Below are 11743 nucleotides of genomic sequence, written 5' to 3' on the forward strand. Positions count from 1 at the left end.
CCCACTCTCTGACATTAGAAAAGGATCCTAATGAGAACTTTTTCTTGAACTACATTCTGCTAAACAGAAATGGAAACACTGAGCAGGATGTTTCTGAGCACTAAGAAATACCTGTAGTGCTAAACACCTGTCAAAGGCACACACTTCAGCATATGTCACTAATGAAGTGCAAGGCAAAATCTCACCTAGTGCAGTAATGGGTGCAGCGTTTGTTGTGCAATGAAATACTGTAAGCACAATGACAGCTTTTGTCTAACTTTCTATGGAGTAGGCACTTTTATTATGTGTTTTATATATACTAGTGCTGTACGTTTCAACTGAATATATATTATTCTCATTTTACAGAAGGTAAATGAAGCTTAAAGAGAATCAACTTTGTATATACAAAACCAGAGCCATTCAGTGGTCCTGAGGCCCTTTTTGTTTTCCTCTCTGATACCTAAGCATCACATATAACATCAAGGAAATGGTTTAAATATTAAGGTTTTCTAAATAACTGAATTATACAGCTAGGCTTTTGTAAAAATCGCAAAAGTTATTAAGTTTACATATAAATATATACACACAAGATATAAAATTTATATAAAAATCATATAAATTATATAAAATATAATTTATATAATTATAGATTATATATAAAATTTATAAGATAATACATATCATATATATAACCAGATTATGTGTATGTGATAGGGGTGTGTGTGGGTGTAAGTCTTTTTCTATGAAACGGTCCCAGACTTGGCTGTGTGATCTTAAACAGAATAGTTCCCTCCAAGTAAGTTGTCTCATCTGTGAAGATGGGAATAATAATATCACTCTCATTGGGGTGTTGTGACAATTAATTGAATTAATCCTTGGAAAGTTCTTGACACAATGCTTGGCACATCATCAATATTCAACAAATGTTAGTTCTCTCTCCTTCACTTCAGACCCTCAGCATATAAAGCAAAATGGGATAATGCCCGTGACCGTGTGCCATAGCTGTAAAGATCTATCCAAATTTAACATGTTCTTGTTACAAAGCTGTATTACTTGTAAAGTCAGAAATCTAAGAAGTTAATTATTCTGAACACCATGAGGCATAACTTTCAATTATTCAAGATGATGAGGAAAAGCTTTGAATGGATCATTTAGAACCAAGGGCCGCTGATTTAAGCAAATTAGATTGCATTGTATTAATATGTTATTATCTATTTCAATTCTGCTAACCATCAATTAACACACAGTTGTTTTCAGAGAGGAGACAACAGAGGACAGTCAGCGGAGAGATAAAGTCTCCTTAGCCCAGAGCCCCTTATCTTCGACAAGTGCGGACTTCCATGACTTGCCTGGACTGAGGCGTCTGGGTGTGACTTGGCTGTTTCTACCCTCTCGTGGCCTTCCTGGGTAGGGTGTTCAGCTTAACTCACCTCCATCCCCATCTTAGTTTTCACCATGTGTTTCAATCAAACATGATGTGCTGGCCTGTTTGCTCTCATCAGCTCCATTCTGTTCCTTTCCCTGGTTTTGTCTTGTATTCTAGGAAACCAGTTTTCCTAGGCTCCCTGAAGACTGACTTTCCAGTAATTTTGGCCAATGGGAGGCATTGGCAGAAGGCTGGATGGCTGGAAGAGGGGAAAATAGGGGAGGTTTTTCCATCTTGCTCAGCTTTGGAGGCATCTGCAGAGCAGGCAGCAGCTGCATCTTTACGGCTCCAACACTGGCCAGCGGTACTTCCCTCTAAGGTTCTAACACCTACCACGTGCCACCTCTCCTGTGGTTCTGTTTCCTGCTCTTGGACTCTGGGAATGAAGGCTACCCCATCCTCTTGCCACTCCACCCTTAGGTTCGCAGTGGTGACTGGATGCTGCTATTCCAAGTTTTATTACAGTCTCCTGTTTGCCATCTCAACTCCTCATCACCTTTGTAAACCATTTCTTTTATTCAATTCTGTTTGTTGAAGGATTTGGAGAAGATTTTGTTTTCTGACTGGACCCTGTGAAATGCAAATGAGGGGATCACTCCCCACTTTAGATTGGTGGGAAGCAGCTCCGTTGTCATTAGCATCTCTGTCCCAGGCCAGCGCCCACGGTGCCTTCTCCCTTTCACCCTCCACAGTGGCCCGTTCTCGTCTCAGCTGTAGGACACATCCCGTCCCTTTCCACTGGGTGGATATTGAGCAAATACATCCTTTTATTTCTCAAATTCATGAACAGGTGGCCATGCTACACGAGCAGCAGAAGGCTGAGTATTAATAACAGACTTTAGTGAAGCAATCAAATTAAACTTACAGCAAAATGAATCCGTTATGTATTAATGATATGCAGAACCATTTCTGTCCTGCACTGGGGGATATGACTAGTTAGAATTAGTGGCTAGCTGACTGACACGATTTTTATTTACTTTTGCAGAACCTGATCAGTATTTTCCAGAGTTTCTTGTTGCTGCTGTTGTTGTTCATCTCTGTTGGTTTTATGGCCTTTGTAAACAATGTTCATGTTAATCTTCTTTCTTTAATTCACTGCTTGTTTTTCTTTTTATTACAGACGCACCCTAGTCACCCTAGTCGGCTTCTGGTGCTGACCACCCACTGTGCGCCTACTCCTTCTCTCCCATCCTTAAGCACAAAATGAAGGGCCCTTGGATCCAGAGCAGCAGCAACCACAGCGGCAGTGCCAACGTCTCCGCAGGGCTTAAACAAAGCCACATCCAAGGTTATTCGTGTCTTGGGCATTATCTCATTTAATCTTTATAGCAGCCCTGAGAAGCAGATAACATTGGTATTTCCATTTTCAACCGAGTCACTGAGAGGCTAAGTAATTTACCCATAGTCACATACTCTGTAATTGGGAAGACTTGTCCAACTTTGTCTGACTCCAATAAAAGATGTTCTTAATTTCTAAAGGGAAAATGGCATCAAAGGAGGTAAAACGTAACAACGGTAGATAAAAGATAACTTCCAGGTAAAATGAAACAACTCTTTTCCTTTCATTTTCTCTGCCCAGTCTCCTGTCCAGGTCTTAGTTTCCCAGGTGATCCAACAGTCACGGCGTGACTTAGTACCTGAAGTCTGATCACTAGCATACATCTTTATATGCAATTTCTTTCTCCAGTGGAGTCGAGGCTGCATAGTAATATACTTTGGAGTGAAAGGCAGTTCTTCATGAGCTGTATCCAATTCCACACCCCTTGGTGGTCTAAAAAACAATTTCTGACACTTTCTTCCCTTGTCCTTTTCAGAAGCAGTCTACCAGGGAGTGGGGGAGCTGCCAACAGACCCACGCTGTTCAGCTATTCTCAGAATCCATTATTGAAGTCAATCTCTTTCCTCTCTCTTTTTCAGAGCCTGCCTGTTAGTTCTAAAGAGACGGTGGAGGGCTGTAAGTCCCTTGAATTACTTGTTTCTCAGTGAACACAGTTCAGGGAATACTTATGGCACCTTATCTAAATATCTTTTACAAGAGACAGCATGAACAAAAGCACACAAATTCTAGTTCTCAGGTGCTTTAGTCATGCCTGCCAAAAGGTGGACTCAAAGGACACCATCCTCTAATACCTGTAAAGATATTTCCTAGTAACTGGATTTCAACTCCTTTTTTTATGAAGACTTTTTCCCTAGCTAAGTCATTTTCTTTATTGATTTGTCTTTCTCTCAGCTTTTTTTTTTTTTTTTGAGATGGATTTTTGCTCTTGTTGCCCCCATGCTGGAGTGCAATGGCGTGATCTCAGCTCACTGCAGCCTCCACCTTCTAAGTTCAAGAGATTCTCCTGCCTCAGCTTCCCAACTAGCTGGGTTTACAGGCATGTGCCACCACACCCAGCCAATTTTGTAGAAACAAGGTTTCTCCGTGTTGGTCAGGCTGGTCTTGAACCCCTGACCTCAGGTAATTCACTCACTTCAGTTTTACAAACTGAAAGTTTTATTACAGGCATAAGCCACCATGCCTGGCCCTCTCTCAGCATTTTTTCTCTAATGTTTTCTCCAACATTCTAAAATGTAGATGTGATTTAAAAAATTCTGTTCTCTAAAATTATAGTTATCTTTCCTCTCTAGTCCATCAATAAACCGAGGTAAAAAAAAAATAACAAAATTATATTTTAAAAGTCAGTTAGTGAGGTGGTACTTGAAATACATATTTTCCCATTTTAACTTTAAATTGGGGAATTTATATTTTTAGTCTAGTTAAATTCTTTTTATTTCACTCTTCAAGTCTTATATTTGTAGGATTTAGGGTAGAAGATGCTCTCTCCAAGAGATGTAAAAGTCCCTGTTGAAAACCAGAATGGGACTATAAACCCTCTCGCCTAGGGCGGAGAGAGGGAAGGCAGAGAGATTTATCTCCTCTTTTTCTTCCTCCTCCTTCATTTTTTCCTCTGTCTTGTTTCTTTTCCACATCTATTCCATTTCTCTTTTCACCTGATTATATTTTTCAAGAACATTATTAATAAAAACATTTTTAAAAGGACTGAGATATAGCATCCAATTTGTGAATGGTGGTTATGATATTATACATTCTCAAATATGACTCCAGAATGTAATTGTAAGACTGGGTGAATCAAAAATAGTCTCTTGTTGAGACAAATAGGAAAGAAGCTCAATCATCAACACAGGCCAGACCTTAAGTGTTTAGGCCATTACTTTTAGCTCGGAAAAGCCCTGTAAAACATGAATGTAAAACTGAGTTTAAGACCAACGAGTCCTTATCAAGCATCAAGCATTCCTCTGTGTTTCAGAATCTACTGTGTCTTATGAAAAACTGAATCTCCTTGCGGTCATTCCCAACTATTCCTCTGAAGAATATTCTTTTCTGTTTTATTTGGTTAATAAATATAAACTTCCTCACCAGAGAAAAGGTTCATAAGAACTAACCGATTCCCAAGTAGTTAGTGTCCATTTCTAGAGCTGAATTACCTACTTCAAATATGGAAATGGGAGTCTACTTACTAAGAATTTTTACTCACCCCTTTTATAGACTTGGCGGGTAGAATAGGTCTCATTTCTGGTTCTGTGGTCCCCATCCAGACTCCTTTATGTGATCTTTCACCAACAGAACCAACAGGTCAACGGGGCCTTGCTACGATAGTCATACCAGGTCCAGAATAAAGCCTGTGTGAACTGGGACTAACTTAGATGTGGGCAACACTGTTTGATGTTCAACCTTCACCTTTCGGGATGCCCTCTTTCTCCACAGCATACCAACCCACAGTGTTTATCCCTAGGTCTTATCTTCTCTGATTTTAGTTTTTCTAGGTAATACCCAAATGCATTTGACTTATGGACCATGCCCTCCACCGTTCTAGGGAATCTATGAAGTAAATTGTGTCTGTAGCTTAACAACAATTAATGTGCTTCCACTTACAAATAACACTTTTATTTTCATTCATTTTGACAAATATATATTGGCACTTAACAGGTACCAGGCACTGCGTTGGGTTTGATTATGTTGTCGTAACCAGGTTTATCATCAATTGTTCTGACTCACAGGACAGTCTGAAGTCAAGGCTACACATGAAACAAGAAGTACCCAGTGGATAGATAAGAGCTTTGAGAAGGGACATTGGCCAGGGTATGTGACTAGTGGAGCCAGATTTTGGAGTTCATATCTTCTGAAACCTGAAGAGCAGGTACGAATTAGTCAAGTATCAGAGGGTTTTAAGAATGGAGCCCTCTCCATTTTGACCAGATGAAAAGGAACAGAACAGGTGGGAGGAGCTAGGAGGATGCCATGCAGCTGCGAAGCAGGATGAGAAGGGTGGAATGGCGAGCACAGAGGCAAGCAGGGAACCTCCTTATCATCTCCTTTAACCCAAAGGAACTCTTTTAATGGTAGATGTAAGACATACTTACAGCCAGTGGGAGACAAATTTGGAAAGAAATGAATCTTTTGAGATCCCTCTAACCCACTATATAAGTAAGTCCTTGATCTCCGTACATCATAGCCAGGCTCTGATACAGATTCTGAGGGCTGCTCAGTTACTATATTCATGCATCTCTTAGCCCGAATTTGAGCAGGTCCCAACACACATCATTCACATGTGAATGGCCAGGAGAAGGCTCCCCAGATCATAGGTCAATTTTGCAGGTGTGTGAAATCCTGCTTCTTCCCCTGACCCTAGTGATGTCAATAGGACCTATCCCTCCTACAAGTCCTTATCAGGAATTCCACCCCACTCACAGGGATAGCTGCCTTTGCTCCCACGTTCTGAACGAAGTGAACTGCCTGCAGTTCGTAGCTAAATGCTGCAGTGCTTTGTAGCGGGTAAAAGGGAAGCTAAACTTCAGGATGACTTTGTGCATCATGGCCCAAGAAATAAGCTGGTACAATCAGATCTTTGCTTTCTGTAATTTGAAGTTGGAAATGGAGAGGCTGGATGAGTTACTAGTGAAACCAAAGATAAAATTATGTTATATGTTTATATCTGGATCAAGATGAGACCAATTTACATGCAAGTCAAAGTTCAGCAGCAGTTGTTGTAAGGATCAAGTAAATTAATTTGTGTAAAATACTTAGACTATTGATGGGCATTCCGGATATGCTTAAAAAGAAACAGCCAGTATTCGTTTTGTATCTTGATACTGACAGCATGGCTAGAAAAATGCCTTTGGTAGAGAGAGGCACTTGCAAAAGATTCACAGAGAGGACTTTGATGCTGTGAGGAAAAGGCCAGGCCCAGATCTGACACCATTTTAGCTTTTAAAAAACATACAGCCCTGTATGTAAGCCCTGTCCCTTAAGGTGACTTGGGAGAGATTCTGTTTTTTTTTTTTTTTTTTTTTTTCCAGGTAAGTAAGCCCAAGAAACCCCCTAATTCAGAGACTAAATTAGACAAAATGAGTTATCTTCCTAACCCATTTGTAGTTTATAGGCACAGAGTGTCATGTCAAAATAATGAGCTATTGTGAAATCCTAAATGCCCTGGTGCAGTTTTTTGTACCCAAGTGTATGTTAATCTATCAATTAATTGAAATATTTTAGTGCCTTTCTCATTACACTCATGAGCTGATAAAATCTGGCCCATGAATTTTCACAGATTCTGCTTATAAAATGTTGGGATAATGACCTAATTGAAAAATTCCCTCCACAGGCCAATTCTGAAACAAGTCCCTTTGTTAGCTATGTTCCAGGAGAGGTTAAATATGTATTTGATTGTGTGTGGATATAACCAAGACACGAACAATAAGTTAAATCCGTTGAAATTTCCAATTAAAGAGAAATAAAGTCAGCAAGGAATTCACAGTAATTATGACGCTGTGCAATGCTTTGTTATGAATGGAAATAAAAATATAGTTTTATTAAAACTGAAATAAGGATTATGTTCTCAGATTAGAGTCAAAATGCAGTGATGAAATAAGAAAAGTTACTTGCTTGACACAGGAGTAGAGTAACAGAGGAGGAGAACCAGCTAACTCAAGAAATAATTGAGAACAGTGTTTGAGTCAATATCACCTGCCTCTGCCTCCCAATTATTAAGTACACTTTTGAGTCATGGAATCAACTTTTGGTATCTGAGATCTGTCTTCCTTTTTAGGTTTATCTTCATTTAAATCACAATGTTGTCATTACATTTTAGACTATTTTTTGAGGACATTCCTCTTTTCCTGTTGCTGTTGGTTATCATCTTTAAGTGGACTTACCTGTTGAAAAAGTCAAGGTGGGTTTCTTATGGTTCTTAGAGATGAGCTTCCTCAGTTGTGCAAACACTTCTGCAGCAATTACACTTTCTTTGAGAAGGTTTTAGTATGGAACTTTTCAATCATTTACAAAAGAAGAGAAGATAGAGCATTGAACTCTCATGTAGCAAATAATTTGCACAGTTGAAGTTATCATAAACCTCTAATAGCATTTTGCCAATATTGCTTAATCTATCCCCCCAATGTACTGATTTACTTACTTTTGCTTGAATAAAATAAGCAAACCCCAGACATCTCATTCCATCCATAGATACTTTGCACTGCATAAAAGATATCAAATACTATTAAAAAAAAAAGAAAGGGAAACTTGAAAAATACTGACCTCCACCACTGCATTCAAGGTATCCAAATTTTACCTTTCCTTCAAGGCCTAGTTCAGACTTGCCAGGCTTCCTCTCAGTAGGAACTGCATCATGTTACTTGCACATTTGGCAATTTATTTTCTACTGTCTTGTAGCATGTCCTGAATTAACTTGATATAACATTAAATCTTGTATTTTTATTTAACTTCTCAAGAATTTATGTTGTTTCTAAAACTAGAACAGGGAAGCAATGTGGTATAAAGGAAAACACTCAGATTTGGACTCAAAGCCTCAGTTCTAATTGTGATTCTGCCATTTTTACTTAAGTTTTCTGAACTTTAGTTTCTACAGCTATAAAATGAAGAAGAAACTGGCCCTGTTACATTGCAAGCTACTCACATTCTTATATTTTAATTTGCATTTATTTTAATTCGTTAATTTTTAAATATGGGATTAAATATGTTTACCTGCATGACTATATTTCAACAGAACCAGAGGCATTGACTATGATTTCTTAATCCAGTAAGATAGCATAAATCACATATACATGATTTATTTATTTAAATGATTAAATAAGATAATGAATGTGAAATGGCTGGTTCACAGCAGACTGCAGTAAATGGTACCTATTAGCTTGGGACCAACTACCTGGAAGTAAGACCTGCGTCTTAGAAAATGTGTTTCTTTTCCCACAGAGCTTAGTCCTGTGACTCACATACAATCAGGGCAAGGACAATTAATATTTGCGTCTTTGACTTGCTGATATACCAGGTACAGAAATGTTTTAAAATAGGGGGGGAAAAAGCCTTACAATATAGAGAGTATTTTCCCCAACATCTGGAGAGAAATTTCATCTGATTTAGAATCATAGGTTAAAGGGCTAGAAATGACCAGGATGTGTCCTGAGACTCAGGGACAAATCCTTATTCTAGCCACACGCAAACAGGGGATTTTGAAAGCTGCCTCCAGCAATATAAAAGAACCTCAGAGCTGTGACTCAGCACAGGGTTATAACGCTCTGATTTATCTTTCTCTAATCTCTTCCTCAAGGTGTGAAAGGATCTACTGGGCAATTTAGAAGAAAAGGTAGACGACCTCTGAGGGCTCTTGTGTTCTAGTAATCCTCTCTCAAACCTGTGAGCAATTTCCAAAATCCTGTCTCTTTCTTCTAGCTCTGGTGTAAATGTCTTAGAAAGACTTGTAAACCAGAACAGGAATTCAGATAATCTGCCAGGTCAGTGTGCTTGCATGGACTTGTGAAGTTTGGAAAGATGTGTGTATGACCACAGCCCCAAAGAGCCAAGCAAGATGACTGGAGGTTGCTCTGTTTCCAAACACCACGTCTGCACTTGAGAAAAATGTAAAGCAGGTTTGATTGTCAGGATCTCGTGTACTCTGATCCTACCTACAGCATATCCTCTCCCCGGAACTCAGAACCCTAAGCTCTTTCTCCAGGAGCTGCTGGGAGGGGCCCCTGGATATTCCTCGGGGATGGAAGGCCAGCGTGGCCAGGCCGATGACAAATTGCTGTTTGGTATCATTAACAGGTAACGGCTGAGGTTGGCAAAACCTCTCTCCTTCCTCCTGCTCTCTTGCCTGTCGATATTTATTGATCCTCCATAGCGTCTAGAGCTGAATTGAACTCCCTATTTTTTCTCTTTTCAGCCTCTCCCTCTTAACAGGGTCGCCCTCTAATTTCCCCTTCCCTTCCAAAGCAGGGAAGCTTGACTACATGCGATCACATTTTTTTAAAAGTGTTAAGAATCACAGCAGTTGTCCACTGTTGACAAAATGCTCAGAGGACAGAGAAGGGTGGGGGCTTGTGAGAAAATGACTCTGAGTCTGAAGTTCATCATGGCAATTAACTTGAAAACCAGGGAGGACAATGTGGGCGACACCTCCTTCTTAGAGTGTCCCATCGCAGAGAACAGGGGTGGCTTGATCTGTTTGGTCTCCAGCATTATGGTGGGGCCTATGGTGAGCATTCGGAGAAATAGAGGGAGCATGCAGCACCATAGGCGAGAGGCGAAATGAATGAACTTTCTGTTCGTTTTAGAGTGCAGACAGAGGTAGGAGGAAGTAGGTGGAAATGAATCAGTGAAATAAACCGGCATCTGCTTGCACACAGAGCGTGCTGTTTCCTGACATGACTCACTGCCCAGCTCCTCCTGCCGCCTGTGACTCACTATGCAGAGAGGCTGGTTTCTAAGGAGACCACTGAGGGCTGGGCAGTAGCCACCTGTGTAGACACTGTGCTCACGTGGCTGTGGAGCCTGTTGTCTAGAAAGCCTCATTTCTTTAAATGTCATTAGAGAGAGAGAGAAAAAATATTTCTTAAGGTTATTCTTGAGCTTATTTATAGACACACACCTGCTAGGAATGAAGTTCTTTGTTTGACCACAATAAGCAATTGATCCATGCTCTGGCCAACAGAGCTGTGCTCTACACTGGGAACATTTGGAGTGACTGGGGGAGACCAGTCTCCTTTCATTCCTGGGAAGGACCCAGGAATGAAAAACAGAAAAATGAAATTGATATTTCAAAAGAAAATGCAGGTCTATGAGGAATAATTACACAGTAGTGGCTCACATGTTTAGTGCTCACTGTATGGTGAACCCTGCTAATAAAAGATCAATAAGCCCAGTTCCTCCCCTCTCAGAGCTAGTGGGACCTACGAGGGTGGAGACAGCGAGCTTCTCAGAGAGCAGCTTTTCTGCAGCTCATGGAGAACAGAAAGAGGTTAATGTACCCAAAGTAAGAGACAAAGATAGCACCTACAGGGCTCTTTCCACTGTCAGGCCACTCAGCATCTCAATGAGCCAGACACAACAGTGTGGAAGTTCTCATCTAACCTGGTTCATTGAATGAGTTTGAAAATAATGATAATACTGTTTGTCGGGAAAGAGGAGCTGACAAAATACTCTAGAAGTTTCTGCTTTTGAAGAGTGAACTACTTCCCCAGAATACCTATTTGTATTTTTTAATAGCTTCAAAATACTTTATCATAAGCAATGGAAAAAAAAAATCAACCTAGCCAGTGTCAAAATTACCATATCCAAAGTAGTAAATCTTAAATTTGAATGAGCTTTTTTTTAAGGTATTTTGTTCCCTTAATTTTTATGCCACTGACACTTTTCATCGAAAGGGCATGAAAACATTGTGTGTTTTTAAAGGGCAAGAAAATTCTGAGGTCTCATTTTCCATTTGCCCTTATGTTCAAAAAGCTCACATGCTTGCAAAGGAAGTACATAATTCTACCATAAAAATCAGCCTTTCACGGATTCAGAATTTTTAAGAAAGTCTGAAGTAAACTTATCTGAAAATAAATCTTCCTGAGAAAAAATACATTTTTTCCTGGAGTCATTTTAAAAAATATAACTTGATATTACAGCTATATGAAGGAGTATCTGGAGGTCCAACTTCTTATATTCATTACTTTACATTTTCCTCAGAGTTTTGAAATTGCTCCCTATTTAACAAGCCTATTCTCTGTGCAGAGGAAGCTTTTTGCACCTTCTACAGGCCTGAAAGGCAGCAAGAATAGAACTCTGGATCGGATGGTTTCTTTTCCTCCCTCCCTCCCTCTCTCCCTTTCTTCGTTCATTCCTCTCTTCTTTTCTCTCTTCCTCCCATTAATAAGCATTTTTTGAACCCCAGAGTTGACTACATATTTGCTCTTCTACTTTTACTCTGGGTTTCTTTGGAAGATACATACAAAGACGGTATCTCAAGGTCCCCGAAAGGGTCAAGGCAGAGAAGATCCTCTATA

At 39.8% G+C, this 11743-nt stretch overlaps 1 long non-coding RNA gene across 1 annotated transcript; it reads left to right on the forward strand.

Moving 5' to 3' along the window:
• The first annotated feature begins 688 nt into the window (after positions 1-688).
• LOC116562299 lies at positions 689-9660 on the forward strand. The gene is made up of 4 exons (XR_004273868.1): positions 689-1386; positions 2526-2693; positions 7552-7632; positions 9147-9660. It is a non-coding gene; the product is annotated as an uncharacterized LOC116562299 (long non-coding RNA).
• Positions 9661-11743: the final 2083 nt, after the last annotated feature.

Source organism: Sapajus apella, unplaced genomic scaffold (assembly GCF_009761245.1).
Source record: "Sapajus apella isolate SASKATOON/1434 unplaced genomic scaffold, GSC_monkey_1.0 scaffold32, whole genome shotgun sequence".
In the NCBI taxonomy this organism is placed as follows: Eukaryota; Metazoa; Chordata; class Mammalia; order Primates; family Cebidae; genus Sapajus; species Sapajus apella.